Source organism: Oreochromis niloticus, linkage group LG20, assembly GCF_001858045.2.
Source record: "Oreochromis niloticus isolate F11D_XX linkage group LG20, O_niloticus_UMD_NMBU, whole genome shotgun sequence".
NCBI classification, from domain to species: domain Eukaryota; kingdom Metazoa; phylum Chordata; class Actinopteri; order Cichliformes; family Cichlidae; genus Oreochromis; species Oreochromis niloticus.
Window position 1 is genome coordinate 9,303,023 of NC_031984.2, and position 16,756 is coordinate 9,319,778.

Consider the following 16,756-nt stretch of genomic DNA (forward strand, 5'->3'; position numbering starts at 1 on the left):
ATAAAGACAACAGAGACCAGCTGGGTGGAGTCATTTACTGGCTGTGGGGAGCTCATTCTCTCAGCTGAGTTCCCTGCTCACTGATGACACAGTTACTGAGACTTCTATGTGTGCGCTGTATGAGTAAGGCTTTCCTTTGCTTGTAATGTGCTATTTCCACAGCAGTCATGTCAGGCGAACCTCCTGCAGCCAATTAAAACCACCACACGCCTAGCAAAAGAGAAATGAGATAAATTCAGAGCATGTAACCTATTGGAGCCTTTTAACTGTAAAAGATGAGATATTTTCATACAAAACACATTGGAAACTATTCATAAATCATTATGTTCTGAGTTAAAGAAATCTCTTTCATCCATGGCTCTGATGGAAAACTACAGAAGCTTCTAAAGATGTGATTTTTTTTTCACTTCTCAACACATGTCAGTCTAATGAAACTTCAGACAAACAGTCAATGCCAGATATTTTCTGGCAAACACTGCAATTCTATGCCCACACTATTTCCAGGTGTTTGGAGGGTCCACAACCCTATAGCAGTGGAAGAGGCTGCACTCCACAAGTACCATCTGGTTCCTCTGGTCTCAGTCTTCCAGGTGCTCGCATCCCTCTGAAGATCTCAGTGAGCAGAAAACTGAGGTGATATCAGGACAAACATCTGTATATTTATATAGGAGCAAAAAGGAATATGAAATGATTCACAGGCAGCAACCTCTTTCTCACCCCACATCACAGAGGAACTGAAGGCAAGTCAAGCTGTACTCGTGAGAACAGCAGCTGATTGTTCTCCAGCCCTGGGATCCGGATCTTTATTCATCACAGTGGAATTATCTGAGGGTGGCCCACTCTTTTTCTTTTTCTTCATCTTTACCGCAAAAGTTTCACATTTACATCATCTTTTAATGAAACAGTTGCATGTATTGTAAAGGGCGTTCAGGCAAAAAGAGTCCTTACAAATGAAGAAGTATTGCTGTAAAAAAATGAAGAATTGAATCTGTATCTTTAGTCGGTGACTCAACCGTGCAACGATCAAGTTCAAGAGACATCTGTTCAGTGGGGAGACTGCTGAGTCGGACATCGGTGATGCAACACAAACAAGCTGTGGTTTTACAGGGAGTTACATGCTGTAACTATTTCCTGAAAAGAGATTGTAATTTCGAGGGGTTTGGTTATGACTGCTAGACTGCAGATTTTCTTCCATTCCAGTTGTCTTTAAAACATACTTGGCAAAGTCTTTAGTCATGGAAAATGTTAGAGAAAAGATCAAGTGATCTGACAGAAAGGCATTCCTACATAAGATACACATTGGTGCCAAAAAGCATCTACAATGCCCCAATGGGAAAACAGCAACTTATCACCAGTATGTGTGCACAGGTTACTTAAAAGAATAGTCACATTTTAAGAGAAACACAGATGTTTGCTTTCTTGCCTTGAATTGATAAGATAGATGCACTTTAATGTTTAGATGTGCTGGTAGGCAGCCTGTGTCAACTTTATTCAGGGCCAAGCTCGAGGTTTCCAAACGTTATTCTAAACTTGTTGGCTGGAGATTTATATTTATCCTACAGGCATGAAAGTCATACTGGTCATTTTATTTGACTCTCAGTAAGAAAGGGGATTGAATATGTATTTTTGAAAGTGCTGTTGCTTTGTATGTGGTTATAAGCACATGTAAAAACTGAAAAGCAATGTGTTGTCATTGTGGTTTATAGATAAACAACAAAACCTGTCTGTGTGTGGAACAGCTGTGGAAAATGTCAGTTTGAGGTTTTCACACATCTTGCTAAGGAAACATTTTGAAGAAGTTGTAAATATAGCAGTTTCTAATGACATGTTGCTACACTGAACAAAGGATTAAGACCTACTCGTGTCCAGTTAATTATTTTTGCTTAAAGCTATTTAAAACATTTCCCATGAACTGAAGGCATCAAGAGAAAATGCTGCAGTAAAAAAGGAGCTCTTTCTTTAGAATTACAGATACTTAAATGTAACTCACTACACTGAAATTTACAGAAAGTGAGATGAAAAACGCAGTGAAGCTTATCTCCTGCTGCGAAGTCACAGATTGAATGATGGGACTTTTATACAGGTTCCTTTATATACATATACAGTAGCTAAGGAAGTGAAGGATCAAGAAATACCCAAATAACATTTATTTAAAGTACAAATGCAACAATCTGGTGAAAGCATTAGCTTTCACAAAAAGAGTTAGACAATGGAAAACAGCTAGCCCAGCTTTGCCCATATAAAGAGAATAAAATCTAGGCCATTACCAGCGGCTCTAAAGCTCTAGATTAGCTCAGCATGATAACTTGTGTTAATTATTTACCTTTAAGAGTGCTTTCCCCCTTTATTTGTGCAAATCTGAACTAACCAATAGTCTCAGCTTCCTTAATAGCTGAAAATAAGAATTCTTATTCTTTGACTCAAGTCTTTGACCATAAAGTTTGTGCATGATTTCTTTCATCAGATGTGGAACCTTTCTTCTTAGTGTGACTTTTTCCACCCATATCCCGTAGACTTTCTGACTCTGCAGCTCTATTTTCCTGCAACCTCCTCCACATGCATATGCATGCATGCTGGGATAAAGCAACAGGTACCCTTATTAGCACAGCTTGGGGCTATAACATGCCTCCTTCATTAATATGGACACACCCTGCTCTAACAGTGATTTAAAGCCAAGCGTTAACTCCAAGGGCTCCCAAACCTTCCACATTATCATATCACTTTTATCACACTTCTCCACCCATCTCCTTCCCCCACCTGCCCCACCCCGTGCAGCCCCCACAATTCTTCCTTTATCATTCTCTTAAATGTAGCCCTATTCATACAATTTATTTAGGAGCTACTTGTTCTAAACCAACAGAAGAAGAAAAGAGAAGAAAAAAGAAGAAAAAGAAACAGGCCTTCAGGTGATTTGACAAAGAGTGTGTTGATTCACCTGCCAACTGCTGGTGAGGGGGTCTCCCTGCTCAGAAAGGGAGATAGTGATTAGTAAAAAGCTGAGAGACGACCTCCTCTCCCTGGGTGAGTGCTCACACTCTGCAGGAGCCTAATGAAGGGGCCTGAAGGCAAAGAAAGCCCCACAGGGTCCGAGGCTGATGTCAATGGGAAACTACAGAACCCTCTAATTCGCTGACACCCAACACAGAGTGCAGGAGCCCAGAAATTTTTGTGTGTGTGTCCATGGGGGTGTCTAGGTGGGTGTGTGGGTTTGTATGGATTTGATTTAGCTGAAGTGCTTCTTAAAAGGTTCACCATAAATACACAATGCTGTGTTTGTTTGGAGTCAGAAATGTCAGAAATGAAAATCTGGACTGGAGTCACCTTTGGATCCTCTTCATCAGTTCATTCCTTTCTTTTTACCATGCCAGTGCCAACACGAGCACCAGGTCAAGTGAGACTTTGGGTTTCCCACTTTAAAAGGGTACTTTGAAGCCTTTAAAGAGGGAAGCACTTCAGTAGTGGAAAAACAGGGGGGAAATTTTGTTGGCTTGGGATATAAAATATTGGGTTTACCCATCACTCACTGGGATGGAAGCCATGGCGTCTCCTCAGAAAAGAGTCAGCATACAGTACAATGAGTGTATCCGCTCACATACAGTAGCCAAAACATCCAAGAGAGGTCGGTGCCCACAATGCATATTTCGCTTTGTTTCATTGTGCCAGGAAGACGTACATTGATTGCATCTATTTATATGTCTTTGTTCTGTCAGCAGTTACTCTCAGTGCCTTAGTTTTGACCAGAAGGAAAAGTGGTGGCCTGTGGGAAAAGGCACTAGAGAGTGAAGTGAAGCGGATCAGGACATATTCATTAACCATGTCGCTGCTCTCCAGTTCATTTTACTATGCCTAGGATTTATAGCAGCTAGAGCTCCTTGTGTCTTTCCATACATCTTGTTCTCTCCTCCCTGGAGTTTAATCTCAGGGAAAGGCGTTTTGAGTTTCTACTGAAATATTTTATCAGCTCCCAGGATGCTGTCTGACATGGGAGTGGAGTAAATCTGTACCAAGATCACAGAAGCGTCCTCTGATGTTTTTCAGGAACGCCTCATCAGTCTCTGTTAACTCTTACAAACCCAGACAGATGAAGATCCCAGCTAATCTGATTCCTTTGTGATTCCCTTCAGGGGGACTGGTGGGAAAGCCATCACATCTCATGGAAGTGCTGAACCATAACATTTTCTCCGGGAGCAGCTGGGAGTGTGTGGTCATTAAAGAGAGAAGCAGGAGATCAAATTGACATTTGGCACTATTGTGACCTTCTTAGTCTACCCTCTTGATGGTGCATCGTCTTCTATCTTTGCACAGCTTTGCACAGCTTACACAGCTCAGGTGACGCAGCATGCTTGCACTGAGGTCTTTTGAATCTGAATCCTAGGTTAAATGCATTTATTCTGCCCGTCTTGCTTCTCAGTGATTTATATGGATCATGAACTTGAATGAACATGAACTAAAAAAAATCCAAAAGGAAGGTAGGACAGAGTAAACAAAACCCACTCCACATTCCAGAGCATTAGCCAGCTTAACCTCGTGTTCATTTGGTTGAACTGATCTGTTATCTCTTACTGATTGCCAACATTTAAAATCTGACAGCAGTTCACAGATGCAGAGCAGGTCTTTAAAGAGTCAAACTTTGAATGACCTCGCATTACTTTGTTTAGCCCACAAGTCAAAGAGATGTCACTCAGTGTCCAGTGGAGCAGTTCTCTGATACTTCCATTCTTTCTGAGCAGCTCCCCTTTCCACTAAACCCCCCAAGATGGGCTATAAATAATCGTCTGAAGTCACCCCTGATGTGTAATTAATTTCCAGGAGAAGGCCTGCAGTGGTGGAGCACTGCAGTGTTATGACAAGCCTCTCCATCAAGCCCATCACCTGTTGGACTCATACTACACTTGTTTTCCCAGCAGTAACTTGAGACCAAGTCTCTATTCCCAGCACACTCTGGGGCACCAGTAAGACAGGAGGTTTAAAAAAAAGTACATATTTTTATATTTAGGAAAGGAAGTGTTTTTTTTTCTTTGTCCCAATTTTTTTAAAGCAGTAACAATGCAACAAAAAAGCAAGTGGTGTTCACAATTAATATCATACTAATAATCTAAAAGCTCTCTCAGTCCTGTGACTGTCTTGACAAGCCTGTGCAGGTGTATTGCTAAGGACCTGAATAATTTTGGATTAATACTTCTGTATTAAATCTACACCATAGGTGTGTTGTAATTCCAAACCTTTCTGTAGCTCTACGCCGTAACTAATGCTGTAACCTAGACCACCCTGGCAATATAACTCCACATTGCATCGATGTAGCCAGTAATAACTTTAATCAGCATATCAATTTCTTTTTACTCCTATGGGCAACCTCCAGAGCTTAAAAATGAACCAGTGGATCACAAAATGATTTGATCTCCTGTGGACTGTTTCCACTGCGAACATCTTTGAGTTGGTATTTTTTCTTTATAACTTATTCAACTGGATAACCGAGTTGCGGGCGTGGTCGCACTGACTGACATGAATCCTGACAGACAGCTGAAGTTACTCTGCTAGGCCTCATCCACTATTTTGAGTCATTAAACTGGACCTTCTACTGTGTCTAGACTGTTGGTGCCTTTGGGAGAATTTTAATGGATTCGCTTACTAATATATGGCTTGTTGTGTGACACAGAAAATCAAAAATATTTGTGCTTCAGTTTTGGTATTTTAAAAGTCCTTTACTTATTACTTATGTGTGTCTGTATGATGCACTAACATAAATTGGGAATTCAGCTTCCTAACAAAGCTAAAAGTGTTAGCTGAAAAATCAGTTTTCCACCCTTTCATGCATAAAGGTAACTACTGGTTCCAAAAAGCAAAATGATGTCTGCAAAAATGCTAAGTTTGAAGCATTAAATGCAGACCAAAACCATTTTTTTTTTTTTTTTTTGTCAGCTAGAAAGCATAAAATGCATTGCTGATTTTTAAATTAGATGAGCAGTGTTTCCCCCAGAATGACTGCTCCCTGCTCCACTCTGTGTCCATCCATCCAACCATCCATCTTCTCCTACTTATCCAGGTGTGGGTCATGGGGGCAGCAGTCTAAGTAAAGACACCCAGACCTGCTGATCCTCAGCTGCTTCCTGCAGCTCTTCACCATGACAGACAACCTGACAGAGTCCAACACCAACCAAGAACAAATCTGACTTGTTGCACTGCAGACCAAGCTCGGGCAAGATCTGTACATGGACTAGACAGTTCACAAAAACAGGCCAAAGCTCCTTTTTGAGGAATGTTGTTCAAGCTATGCTGCAAACACTGTATGTTTGAGTACGCCAGGCCTGTCCAGCACTCTCTGCCCACCACCTAATCCAACTCACCTCCAGGTGGTGATTAGTTTGCAGTTCTGCTCTTCTCATCATTTGACTGTCCAGAATGTACAACCACTGTCGCATACAGTCTGGCCCTTCGCCTAGAACTTGCCTTGAAAGAAGGGGTAAATTGCCCTCAGCAGCATAGATCCTAGAATCACTGAGGTACAAAAATGCCTCCACTGTGATAGGTGTTGAGTCATGGATAGGATTTTCTGTGTGATGGGGCATAAATATACACAGGCATGTTTATTTGGCTGTCTCTATAAGGACATTCATTATGTGTGCCTATGCCAAGAGGCACACATATTACTATTCGTCGGATTTATTATTCTTATTATTATTATTATTATTATTCTCCATCTTCCGCCTAAATTTCGGCACGTATCACGCCCCGCAGTTTTGAGAAAAGCTTCATATATGTTACCTCATTTTGTGCGGCTGGATCTGGAATGGTGTGCTATGACTTTTGGTGTTTATGACTATTATAGTTTTTTAAATATTAATATTTTAGTGAAAATTTTCCCGCGCTCCTCTGCCAAACAGTTTTGACAATAGGGGTACATATGTTACATCATTTTGTGCGGCTGGAGCTGGGCTAGTATGGTGTGACTTTTGGTGTTTATAACTTTTATAGTTTTTGAAATATTTAGATTTTAGTGCAAATTTAGGCCAATTTCTAGGCTCCTGAGAAAGATTCTGCTTTTGGCACCATAGAAACAGACTTCATTTGTGGTGTGTTGGCTCTCTCTAGTGGTATACCGGGAGTAGTACGGCCTAAAGAGTGCCATGCTTGGTGAAAACTACATATCCCACAATTCATAGCATGCCTCTACCGAGTCAAACAATGGCGGACACCACTTCGTTTTATATGTCTTTTATTCGTGTTTCTAGGTCACAAAATACACTTTTAAGATATTTTCAGGCGAGAATGTAGGTGTGTAAACTTCAAATATCTGCTCGTTTTATCAAGACATCCCATATTAGGGACAATTCTCTTAAGTGTTGCTGATAGCCGGCTAGCTAGCTAGCGCCGCTAGCTTAGCTAGCTAGCGCCCCTTCGTGAAAAACCACCCAGGCTTGGCTGATAGTGAGGTGGCTAAAATTTGTTTAATCGCCTGATCGCTCGGCAAGGGTCTGTGTCTTAGCTGGACTTATTTTTCGTTTATATGGGCCGATGATGCTGGTCGATGTGGAAAAAATAACTGAGTTGTTTGGTGGTGGAGCTACAACAGAGGGCAGCTATCCACCGGTGTGTGACAGAAAGGACATGCCGCGAACGAGACATACAAGGCGGTGAGGCTACCGCCGATCGTCTGGTGTTTGCTAACGCGGAGGTCAATCGTGGATCAGGGAAAGCGAAGGCAGGAGCGTGAGGTGAACTGAATTTCAGGTAAGAAGTTATGACCTGCACTCTATTTGGGTCAGATATAAACCGAGTTTAGGTGTAGTTTATTTAGCAACAGTTCTCTTACGTGTTGCTGATAGCCGGCTGGCTAGCTAGCTAGCGCCGCTAGCTTAGCTAGCTAGCGCGGCTAGCGACCCTTCGTGAAAAACCACCCAGGCTTGGCTGATAGTGAGGTGGCTAAAATTTGTTTAATCGCCCGATCGCTCGGCAAGGGTCTGTGTCTTAGCTGGACTTATTTTTCGTTTATATGGGCCGATGATGCTGGTCGATGTGGAAAAAATAACTGAGTTGTTTGGTGGTGGAGCTACAACAGAGGGCAGCTATCCACCGGTGTGTGACAGAAAGGACATGCCGCCAACGAGACATATGAGGCCGGGCAGGCGATTGCTAACGCGGTGGTCAATCATGGATCAGGGAAAGCGAAGGCAGGAGCGTGAGGTGAACTGAATTTCAGGTAAGAAGTTATGAACTGCACTCTATTTGGGTCAGATATAAACAGAGTTTAGGTGTAGTTTATTTTCGTTGTGCTGACTTTTTACAATCGTACTGCGTGCTAGCTAGCACGACGGGAGTTTATATACAGCTGTGTGCGCGCTAAGTTACTGACGTTGGACTTTATTTTATTCATAATGGTTAGTTCGTAGAGTTGCCGTACAAACGGAATCGTGCCACATTCAGAGAAAATATTACGATTTATTCTGTCGTTACGAAGCCTCCCCTGTCATTCTCTCGCCTGTTGAAACTTCAGTCATGAAACTGATCAATGATCGGCTTTTCTCTCTTGTTTGTTTATCGCGCTAAACAACAGCAGCACGTTTAAGCTTGATCAGCTGTTGTTAGAATTCATTTGCTTTTAATTTCTAGTATCAGCTGATGTTTGCTGCAGCCACAGCTGTAAAAACGGCTGTTCCAAACCAGATATCCTTACTGAATCATCAGAGCTGAACAGGTGATGGAGAAACAGGTTTACCCTTAGGTGACATGAATGAGTTGAAGGGAAGTTATGAACTGTTTCTGAGAGACAAACACCAAGCTCATTTTTTTGTGTAGCTGACAGCTGGTAACTGTGCAGGGGCGGATCTAGCAAAGCTTTTGCCAGGGGGCCAGGTAGGGCATTAACAGAGAAAGGTGGACATAAAGATATACTTTTCTTTCTTACTCTCATATAAAATATTTAGCTTTTATTAAATAGTTATCTGAATCTCACAACCAAAGTTTGTATAATAATACACAAGATTGGCTGTAGACCATTGTTCATAATTCAGAACACTGTGTAGAAATAACAAAAAACAAAAAGTGAATGCATGTGTGAAAAGTGGTCTATAATGTAATGCTTCAAAGCGTGTTCATGCAAACATTGTCGGGTCTGCCGTGGTACAATGGGACTTCTGCTCATGAACCTGTGTGCACAGCGTCTGCAAATCGGCGCTGTACGAAGTAACTTCATCTTTACACAAAACTGTAAGCTGTCATCTGTGAAGCGTGAGCGGTGTTTGTTTTTACCATAGTTCATGGTGGAGAATGGCTGCTCTTCTGAGTTTTGCTGTCTGTAGCCGTATGAATGGCAACTACAGTGATTAGCAGCGGCATAGGCACACATAAAATTTCTTCTGAAATTTTCGCTTTCTAGTTGACATTACAAGCTCCCCAAGCCTTTAAAGCCTTTTAAGTTTAACCAACAGAACTAAGGACCAAATCGTTATCCTAACCAAAGACTTAAAAAAACAGTTAAATACATGCATTCAGTGAGTGAATCCCTAGATCTATCCTTTTGTAATATAGGAACTTAATGAATGCCTCCAGTGATGCATTTAGGAAACACTTGTAAATTGTAGCATGTGTTGCACGCTACTCAAACAGGCACTGCATTGGTTGAATATAGGCCCTAACAGAATCCCTCCAATAAGTGTGTTGAAAAAAAACCCAATCATATAAAACATAATATTTCTTATCAGTTTCAAACTCAACTGCACCTGCAACTCCCTTAATACAATATGTTTTCTGCAACCTTGCAGATTATTCCACATTGGAAATCACCCTCAGTCCTACCAACATCACTGCCCTAAACACACACACACTCCACACTGCACATACATAGCTCCGCACGCACAGTATGGAAAGTCTTACCCGCAGAGGCAGCAGGGCAGCACATTGTTTTTACAGGTAGGCCAATGAACAGTGTTGGGCAAGTTACTTTCAAATAGTAATTCAATTATAGTTACTAGTTACTTCTTCAAAAAAGTAACTGAGTTAGTAACTGAGTTACAATATTCTAAAAGTAATTAATTACTTGGAAAAGTAACTATTGCGTTACTTAAAAAAAAAACAAAGAACGTTTAACCCTGTGGGGTCCAGGGTATAATTGGCCATTTTTTTACTACTCTTGATTTTCTCTCCACATTTTACCTTTAAAAACTATTTGCTTTGCCTTGTTTGGTATCATTCTTTTTAGCGCAACCTCACGTGCCTGAATTTACAGTTATGTTCTCATTTTGTCATACTGTATAACCAGAATTGATCTAAAATCAGACAAAAAACATAAAATCAGAGTAGAAAAAGTTATATTTTTACTGTAACAACCATAAACATGTTTAATGAATCATATTTTATAACTTCAAATGCAAATATTAATTGTCAATTTTAAAATCCTATGCACAAGTTTTGCAAACAACAAAGTTATTTGCATCCATTTACCTTTTACCCTTTTTTTAAATAACCATTTCAAACTATTTACAGAACAATCAGCTGTTCTTCAATAAGATGCCGCAAATTATTTGTGCCACTCCAAAAAAATCATTTCTGTCCACTATAAAGGAGAACATCACAGCCTGATACCTGCAGGTCTGACAGCAGCAGGTGTATCACTGCTGTTTCTACCTGGAGACAGCAGTCGCCTCATTGTTCTGACACACAACACAAAACTATCCACAACACTACACACTAACTACACAAGACAACACATTAACTACACACTCCAAACATGCTAAACGTCACAAATCTCACATCTCAAAACTCGCTCTCTCTTTCTCTCTCTCTCTTTTCCTGCTCTCTCTCCCTCTCTCTTTCTCTCTCCCTCTTTCTCTCTCTCCCTCTCTCTTTCTCTCTCCGTCACTCCTAAAACTTCCCCTGTTTTGTTTTGTTTTTTTGCTCATAAGCAGAGAGTGCTTGCTAGCGCTAACGTGGCGAAACTATTGAGGAAAAAACGCCGCGTATATATCGTTTATCATGACTCTGGTTTTACGTGGCCTATCGACACAATTTATAAACTAGCACCTTGTTGCATTGTCTTTAAGTGGTCATGTGATCGGCTTACCACGAATACTTTATTCTTCCTCAGTCAAACAGCAGCACTCGATTGTTTTGCCTCCTTAGCTCCAGGTGTTGTGCTAGACAGTGATCGTGATTACCGTCCGTGCGGGAGCGCGCAGCTGCTTAAAGCTGTAGCGCCCAGATTACTTACAGCTACTTCCTGCAGCTGATATAAGATGCGGTGAACTGAACACAGCTTCAACTGTTTGTTGAAAAATAGTAACGGACCGCGTTACCTTGTTAGTAACTGTAACGGCGTTGTAACGATAGGAATAGTAATTAGTTAGATTACTCGTTACTGAAAAAAGTAACGCCGTTAGTAACGCCGTTACTTGTAACGCCGTTATTCCCATCACTGCCAATGAACCCCTTTGTTACAGGAAATGAGGTCATTCGATTAAAGCATCAATGTACAATACCACTACTGAAAACTGAGCTGCTATAAAAGTCAGCACAGCCTGGCCCCTGCTGAGGATGACTATCATTGCTAGTTTTTTATGAGAATGGGAGAAACACAAAAAATATGAAGTTGGGGCATGGTTTTAATTAAGCTAAGTGACTTGGCCGCTGTAATGGGGGTTAGACATTTGCTACAAGTGGGGACTTTTACATGATTCACTTAATTGTCCATTAGGGAATAGGGCACATGGACAGGAAGTGACTCTGTATCCTTTCCCAGATTTCTGAACGCACAGTTATCTCCTGTTCCCACCACCTCTGTGAAACAAGGACCGCCACAGCAGATTGTGTCAAGTCCAGTCAGTTTTATTTGTTAAGCCAGTAGCAAATGTAAAGGTTCAAAGGGCTTCATGCACATAAAATAACATACTAAAAACAGGGAAAGTCATGTATTAAAAGAGACAAAAAAGTAAAACAACAAATCTAAAATCAGACAAAACAGAGAGAAAGAGAAGAAGAAGTTATGAAGCACTTTAAGATTAAAGAAGCAGTATGTTAAAAAGCTGTTTGAGTTTACTTCCCTAATCATTGGCAATGTTTCAAAGTTTGGACGTATATCAGCAGCAATCAACAGATGAACAGAGCCACAACAGTACTGATAGAAAATGCATGCTTAGAAAAGGTTACCTTTTTTTTTTCATGCACAACATGGCATAATTTTGGGCCTCTCGTTTGTTACATTACATTTAACTCTCAGAGCGAAGCTGTAATTTTCTTTTTTTTAAAAAGATTTTTCCAACATGACAAACTATTTAAAACAAAAAGGACGCCTGGCTTTGTGACACATTCATATTTGCGATGTTTCATGCAATCCATCAAATTAGCGATGATATATTTCAACGTGGAACAACGTTATGGGCCGACTAACACTCCCATCCCCAGAGCCTCGGTGGAGATGTGGCTAAAATGTGGTTTGACGGGTCAGAACCTTATTTTAATGACATATTATCACACACAAAGACGATGTCATCATTCACCAGACATTCCCTGAAACTTGCGTTTCTCTCATTAACATCAACCACTGCGACCATTCAGCTGCCTCTCGAGACTTGAAATAAACATGAAGAGAAGTCTAAGCAAGCAAAGACACTAAGCACCAAAATTGAGCACCACTTTTACCGACCAATTAACAACAGGCAATTTAAAGGCCCCTTTTTTGTTTACACAAATTGAACGCATCCTGACAGCTGCAAAGGTCAAGCCAAGAGATTCCTCTTCCTCCAAATGCCTCTGATATGAAGTCACCTCTTATTCTCATTGGGTAAAATTGAAAACATTCAAATGAGGTTATCCATACTGGCTTTTGTTAAGAGTCTTTGTAAGCATATAGATATTTATTCCACCTCGAGGGAAGCTGGGCACGCCGCCAGGTGCTTAGCTAATGGGATGGTTTTTATTATAAGACTGAAAGGAAGGAAGAACATGGAACATTTAAGAAAAAACAAAGGGAAACATGCACAAGACTGAAACTACACGCTGCTATTTTTTTAAGTTACTTCCACAATGTGTGGTGTTTTAGGGCTGTTGTTAGGGAAGTTGGATAGCTATGACGAACATGTCCTTGGGGACCAGCAGGCAGTGCAAGACACACCATATTTCACACAGCTGTGTGTCCACAGCTGTTTTTCTGGTTCTGGTGAGAGTCATTTGGCTTTCGTCGACTTGCATTGTTTTGTTTCTATCTGCTTGTTCTGTCGGTGCCATCCCATACCCAGAGCTACATGACATAATAGAAATCTTCTGCTTTGGGCTGCTGTGTGTTCTTGCACATTTTCAATACTACAAAGTCAGTTACCAGAAATGGTAACACAATCTTAAATCACAATCTTTTCACAAAAAGAACAACAGAATTGTAAAGTAATGTATACATTTTTATTTGTATTATTTCTAACTGCATGTCAACTGCCTTGCTAAATTTAAAAGGTGACAATACAAATTTATCATTTATTATCTTTCATTTATGTTGCGTTGGCATCGTATCAGAAACACAGGATTACACTCTGGTTCCTGCAAAAGTAATATATCAGCTATCGGTAACTTTAAGTTTAAAAAAATAAGGTGTTTAAAAATTGAAGTTGTTGCTATATGTCCCAGTAGTTTTCAGATTCCTTGCTTTTGGGGTGATTTTGTTACCTTTAGGCAAACTTACGTTTAATAAGAGCTTAACAGAATATATAAATATATGTATAATGGTAAGTATAGAGACTGGAGTTTCTAACACATGGGCATAAAATGTGTGACAAGTTCAGGAAGATATATTGTATTTTCACCGGTGGGCAAAGAGGGAAAGTTTGAGCAGCCACAGTATTGTTTTTACCTTCACTGCCCCCATTGTTTCCTTCTTCCTGCCTTCAGAAGGTTATTGCGATCTTCTCTCCCGAGTACACAGAATGAACTTTGCACAAGAGGGTCTGGATTTCCCTCTTCAGTTCAGCCAGCATGTGACGAGCAGGGCAGACTAGTGAAAATAACATGAGCCAGTTTTATGAATAGTTCCATTTAAAATGGACCGGTTTCGGTGAAGGACTAATGATGCCATAGCGCTGGCGTCACAGACGGGGGGGGAGGGGGCAGAGAGCATTCTTTCCAGGCGCTGGAGCAGCACTTTCAGACTGGGAGGCTGGTGTGGCAATTTTCCATGTCACATACGTCACTCATAACACCCAGCTGCTCTTCATGGATCTGTCCAGTCACAACAGTAAAATTAAAGCCTAGATAAAGCTGGCGATTTAGCACATATGTCAACACGCTCTGAGATGACTGTGGGAGTGATTCTCTCTGATTACAATGTTTTTTTAACTGTTCTCTTTAAGTCTTCCCACAGGCTCATGATGGACTCCGTCATCATCCTGAAAGCTATCAGTTCTTCCAGCCACTGGAGAAGTTCAACAATGCAAAGCCAGAGGCCGGAAAGGCTAAACAGATGATGTATAGCTCTCAGAGCCATGGACCACTGCCACAATTGTTCTCGATGTAATATGCTTGTTGTTTTAGTCTCAATCCTGGATTCTACACATAAATACACAAACACACAGTGACAGGCACAAAAAAGAGGGGAATTTATTTCAGATAAATTGAGCATACCACTGATTCTAGCTGACCTCAGCAAATCACCTCATATCAGTTCCAGCCCACATTAAATAAAGGCTCAACAGGTTCTCTTTTATGCATCCAGCTATTCAAGTTGTTTTAGCCTGCTCACAGTTGTGGCATCTGCAACCCTCTCTGCAACCCAACCCAAAGTTTTTATGATTGGGTGTTGCAAAATAATGAAAAAGAAATAACTTTATTAACAGTAACTTTGTAAATCTGTCCATTTTCTCTTTTTTCTTTTTTTTTTCTTCTTTTTTTTTTTTTGCCTGTCCCATTTGGTTCTTTAGCCGTCAGAATTGTTGTCTGAAGACCAACAAGGATACCAAATGGATTTATTTTGCCAAATGGATCATCATGGCATTGCCGTATTGGTCCATTTGATCAAACTTTGTGGTTATTATTTACTTTATTTTCAGTTGTTACAGATGGGACAGACATGACTGGGGGATAGGAAAGGGAGAAAGAAAGAGAGGAAGGAAAAGAAAAACAGAAGGGAAAAGGGACAGTGAGAAAGGGCACTTACAAAGACAAAGAGAAAAAAAAAATCTCCTGGATCACCTGTTGAGAGAAAAAGAAGAGAAAACAAGCAAAAAACCCAAAAAAAACCAAAGCAACATACTAAACACAACACCATCACGTTAATCTAGCTAAGTGTGAACAGCAGTAAATACTAAATATTGAATGTTGTTGTGCAGCACGCAGGACAGACAGCGCACAATATGCTTTGAAGTAGCAGCTAAGAAAGGTGTAGTTTATGTCAACGAACAGTGAACACCCGTGTGCACACCTGTGTGGATCAGCGCGCTTGTATACAAAAGGTTTCCCCATGTAACGGTCTGCTAGAGGGTGTGGAGGGCCATAGCCCCGTCCCCCAGGGCATGAAGCAGGCATGGAGGAGATCCAGGCTCCAGACATCCAGAGGCCCCAGAGTGTGAGAGCCCAAGGAGTACCACCGGAGGGGCATCCGTGCCACCCTCCTGGGAAGGGCTGAGGAGATCCCCAGACAAGGGGTCACCCAGTAGCCACGGAGCAGAAGCCAGAGGGGGCTGCACCGGCGTGCCCGCCGGCTCTGCCGGCAGCCAGCTGTGCCAGAGTGAACCGAGTTGCAGGCCCCGAGGCCGGAGGCCCGAGGGCCCCCTTTGCCCCGGAAGAGGCCTGACCGAGCGACAGGCACCAGGCCCCGCCAAGTAGCCACCGGGAGTGAGCTGGTGCATACCTGAGCGCCCAGCCCCGGACACCAAGAACCACCAATGCACCAACCCCTGAGGGCATCAGTTACCGGCAGGGAGTGTGGTGAGGGGAGATAGGCCTCCACACTTTGGAGGGCCTGGGAGTTCCCAGGGAGGTGGAGTCTAAGACCCGACCTGACATATAGACACAGACAAACAGGCACACACAGACACAAACATGCTTTCCCACCCTCATGCACACATATACAAACACTCAGCACTCACCCAAATCACCTAAATCTGTCCATTTTCTGAACTGATTATTCATTTCAGGGTCATGGGGCACATAGACAGACAAGCATTCTCGCTCACATTCACACCAATAGCCAATTTAGAATCACCATTTAATCTAGCACTACTTATAATTACTTATAAAGTAATTATAAGTAATACCTTGCTGTAGACATACACATTTAATTGCAGGCTACGTTTTAAAGTTTTATCACTATGGTCACATAATGTTAGTCTTGGAAGTTAGGGTTATTTTCATAGACTGGACACACCTCTCGTAGACCTGCTGTTTTCACAAGCTGAGGAGTAAACTCAACTTGAAAATGAAGTTCATGTCTAAAAATGGAGCTGTTTAATATATAATTACATAATAGCAATCTTTGAGAGACTCACATAGTCACTGTATGATTTCTGTCTGCACCAGAGTTACCAGTGACTGGCTTGCAGAGCTGTTTGCCAGAAAGCGAATGTCAGTGCAGTGGCATCCTGGATCCCAGAGCAAAGACCTCAGAGCTGTACACTTATACTTGTATCCCTTAGAAGAGCTTATTATATTAGCAGCCAATGGAAAACAGGGGCGATAGCTTATCTAGCTCACAGTTTCCTGCAACTAAAGATAGGAAAGGGCAAATATTTTTTGTTCCACAATTGGCTGGTACATCCACTGAACTGTAAACGTAAGAAAACGTCGA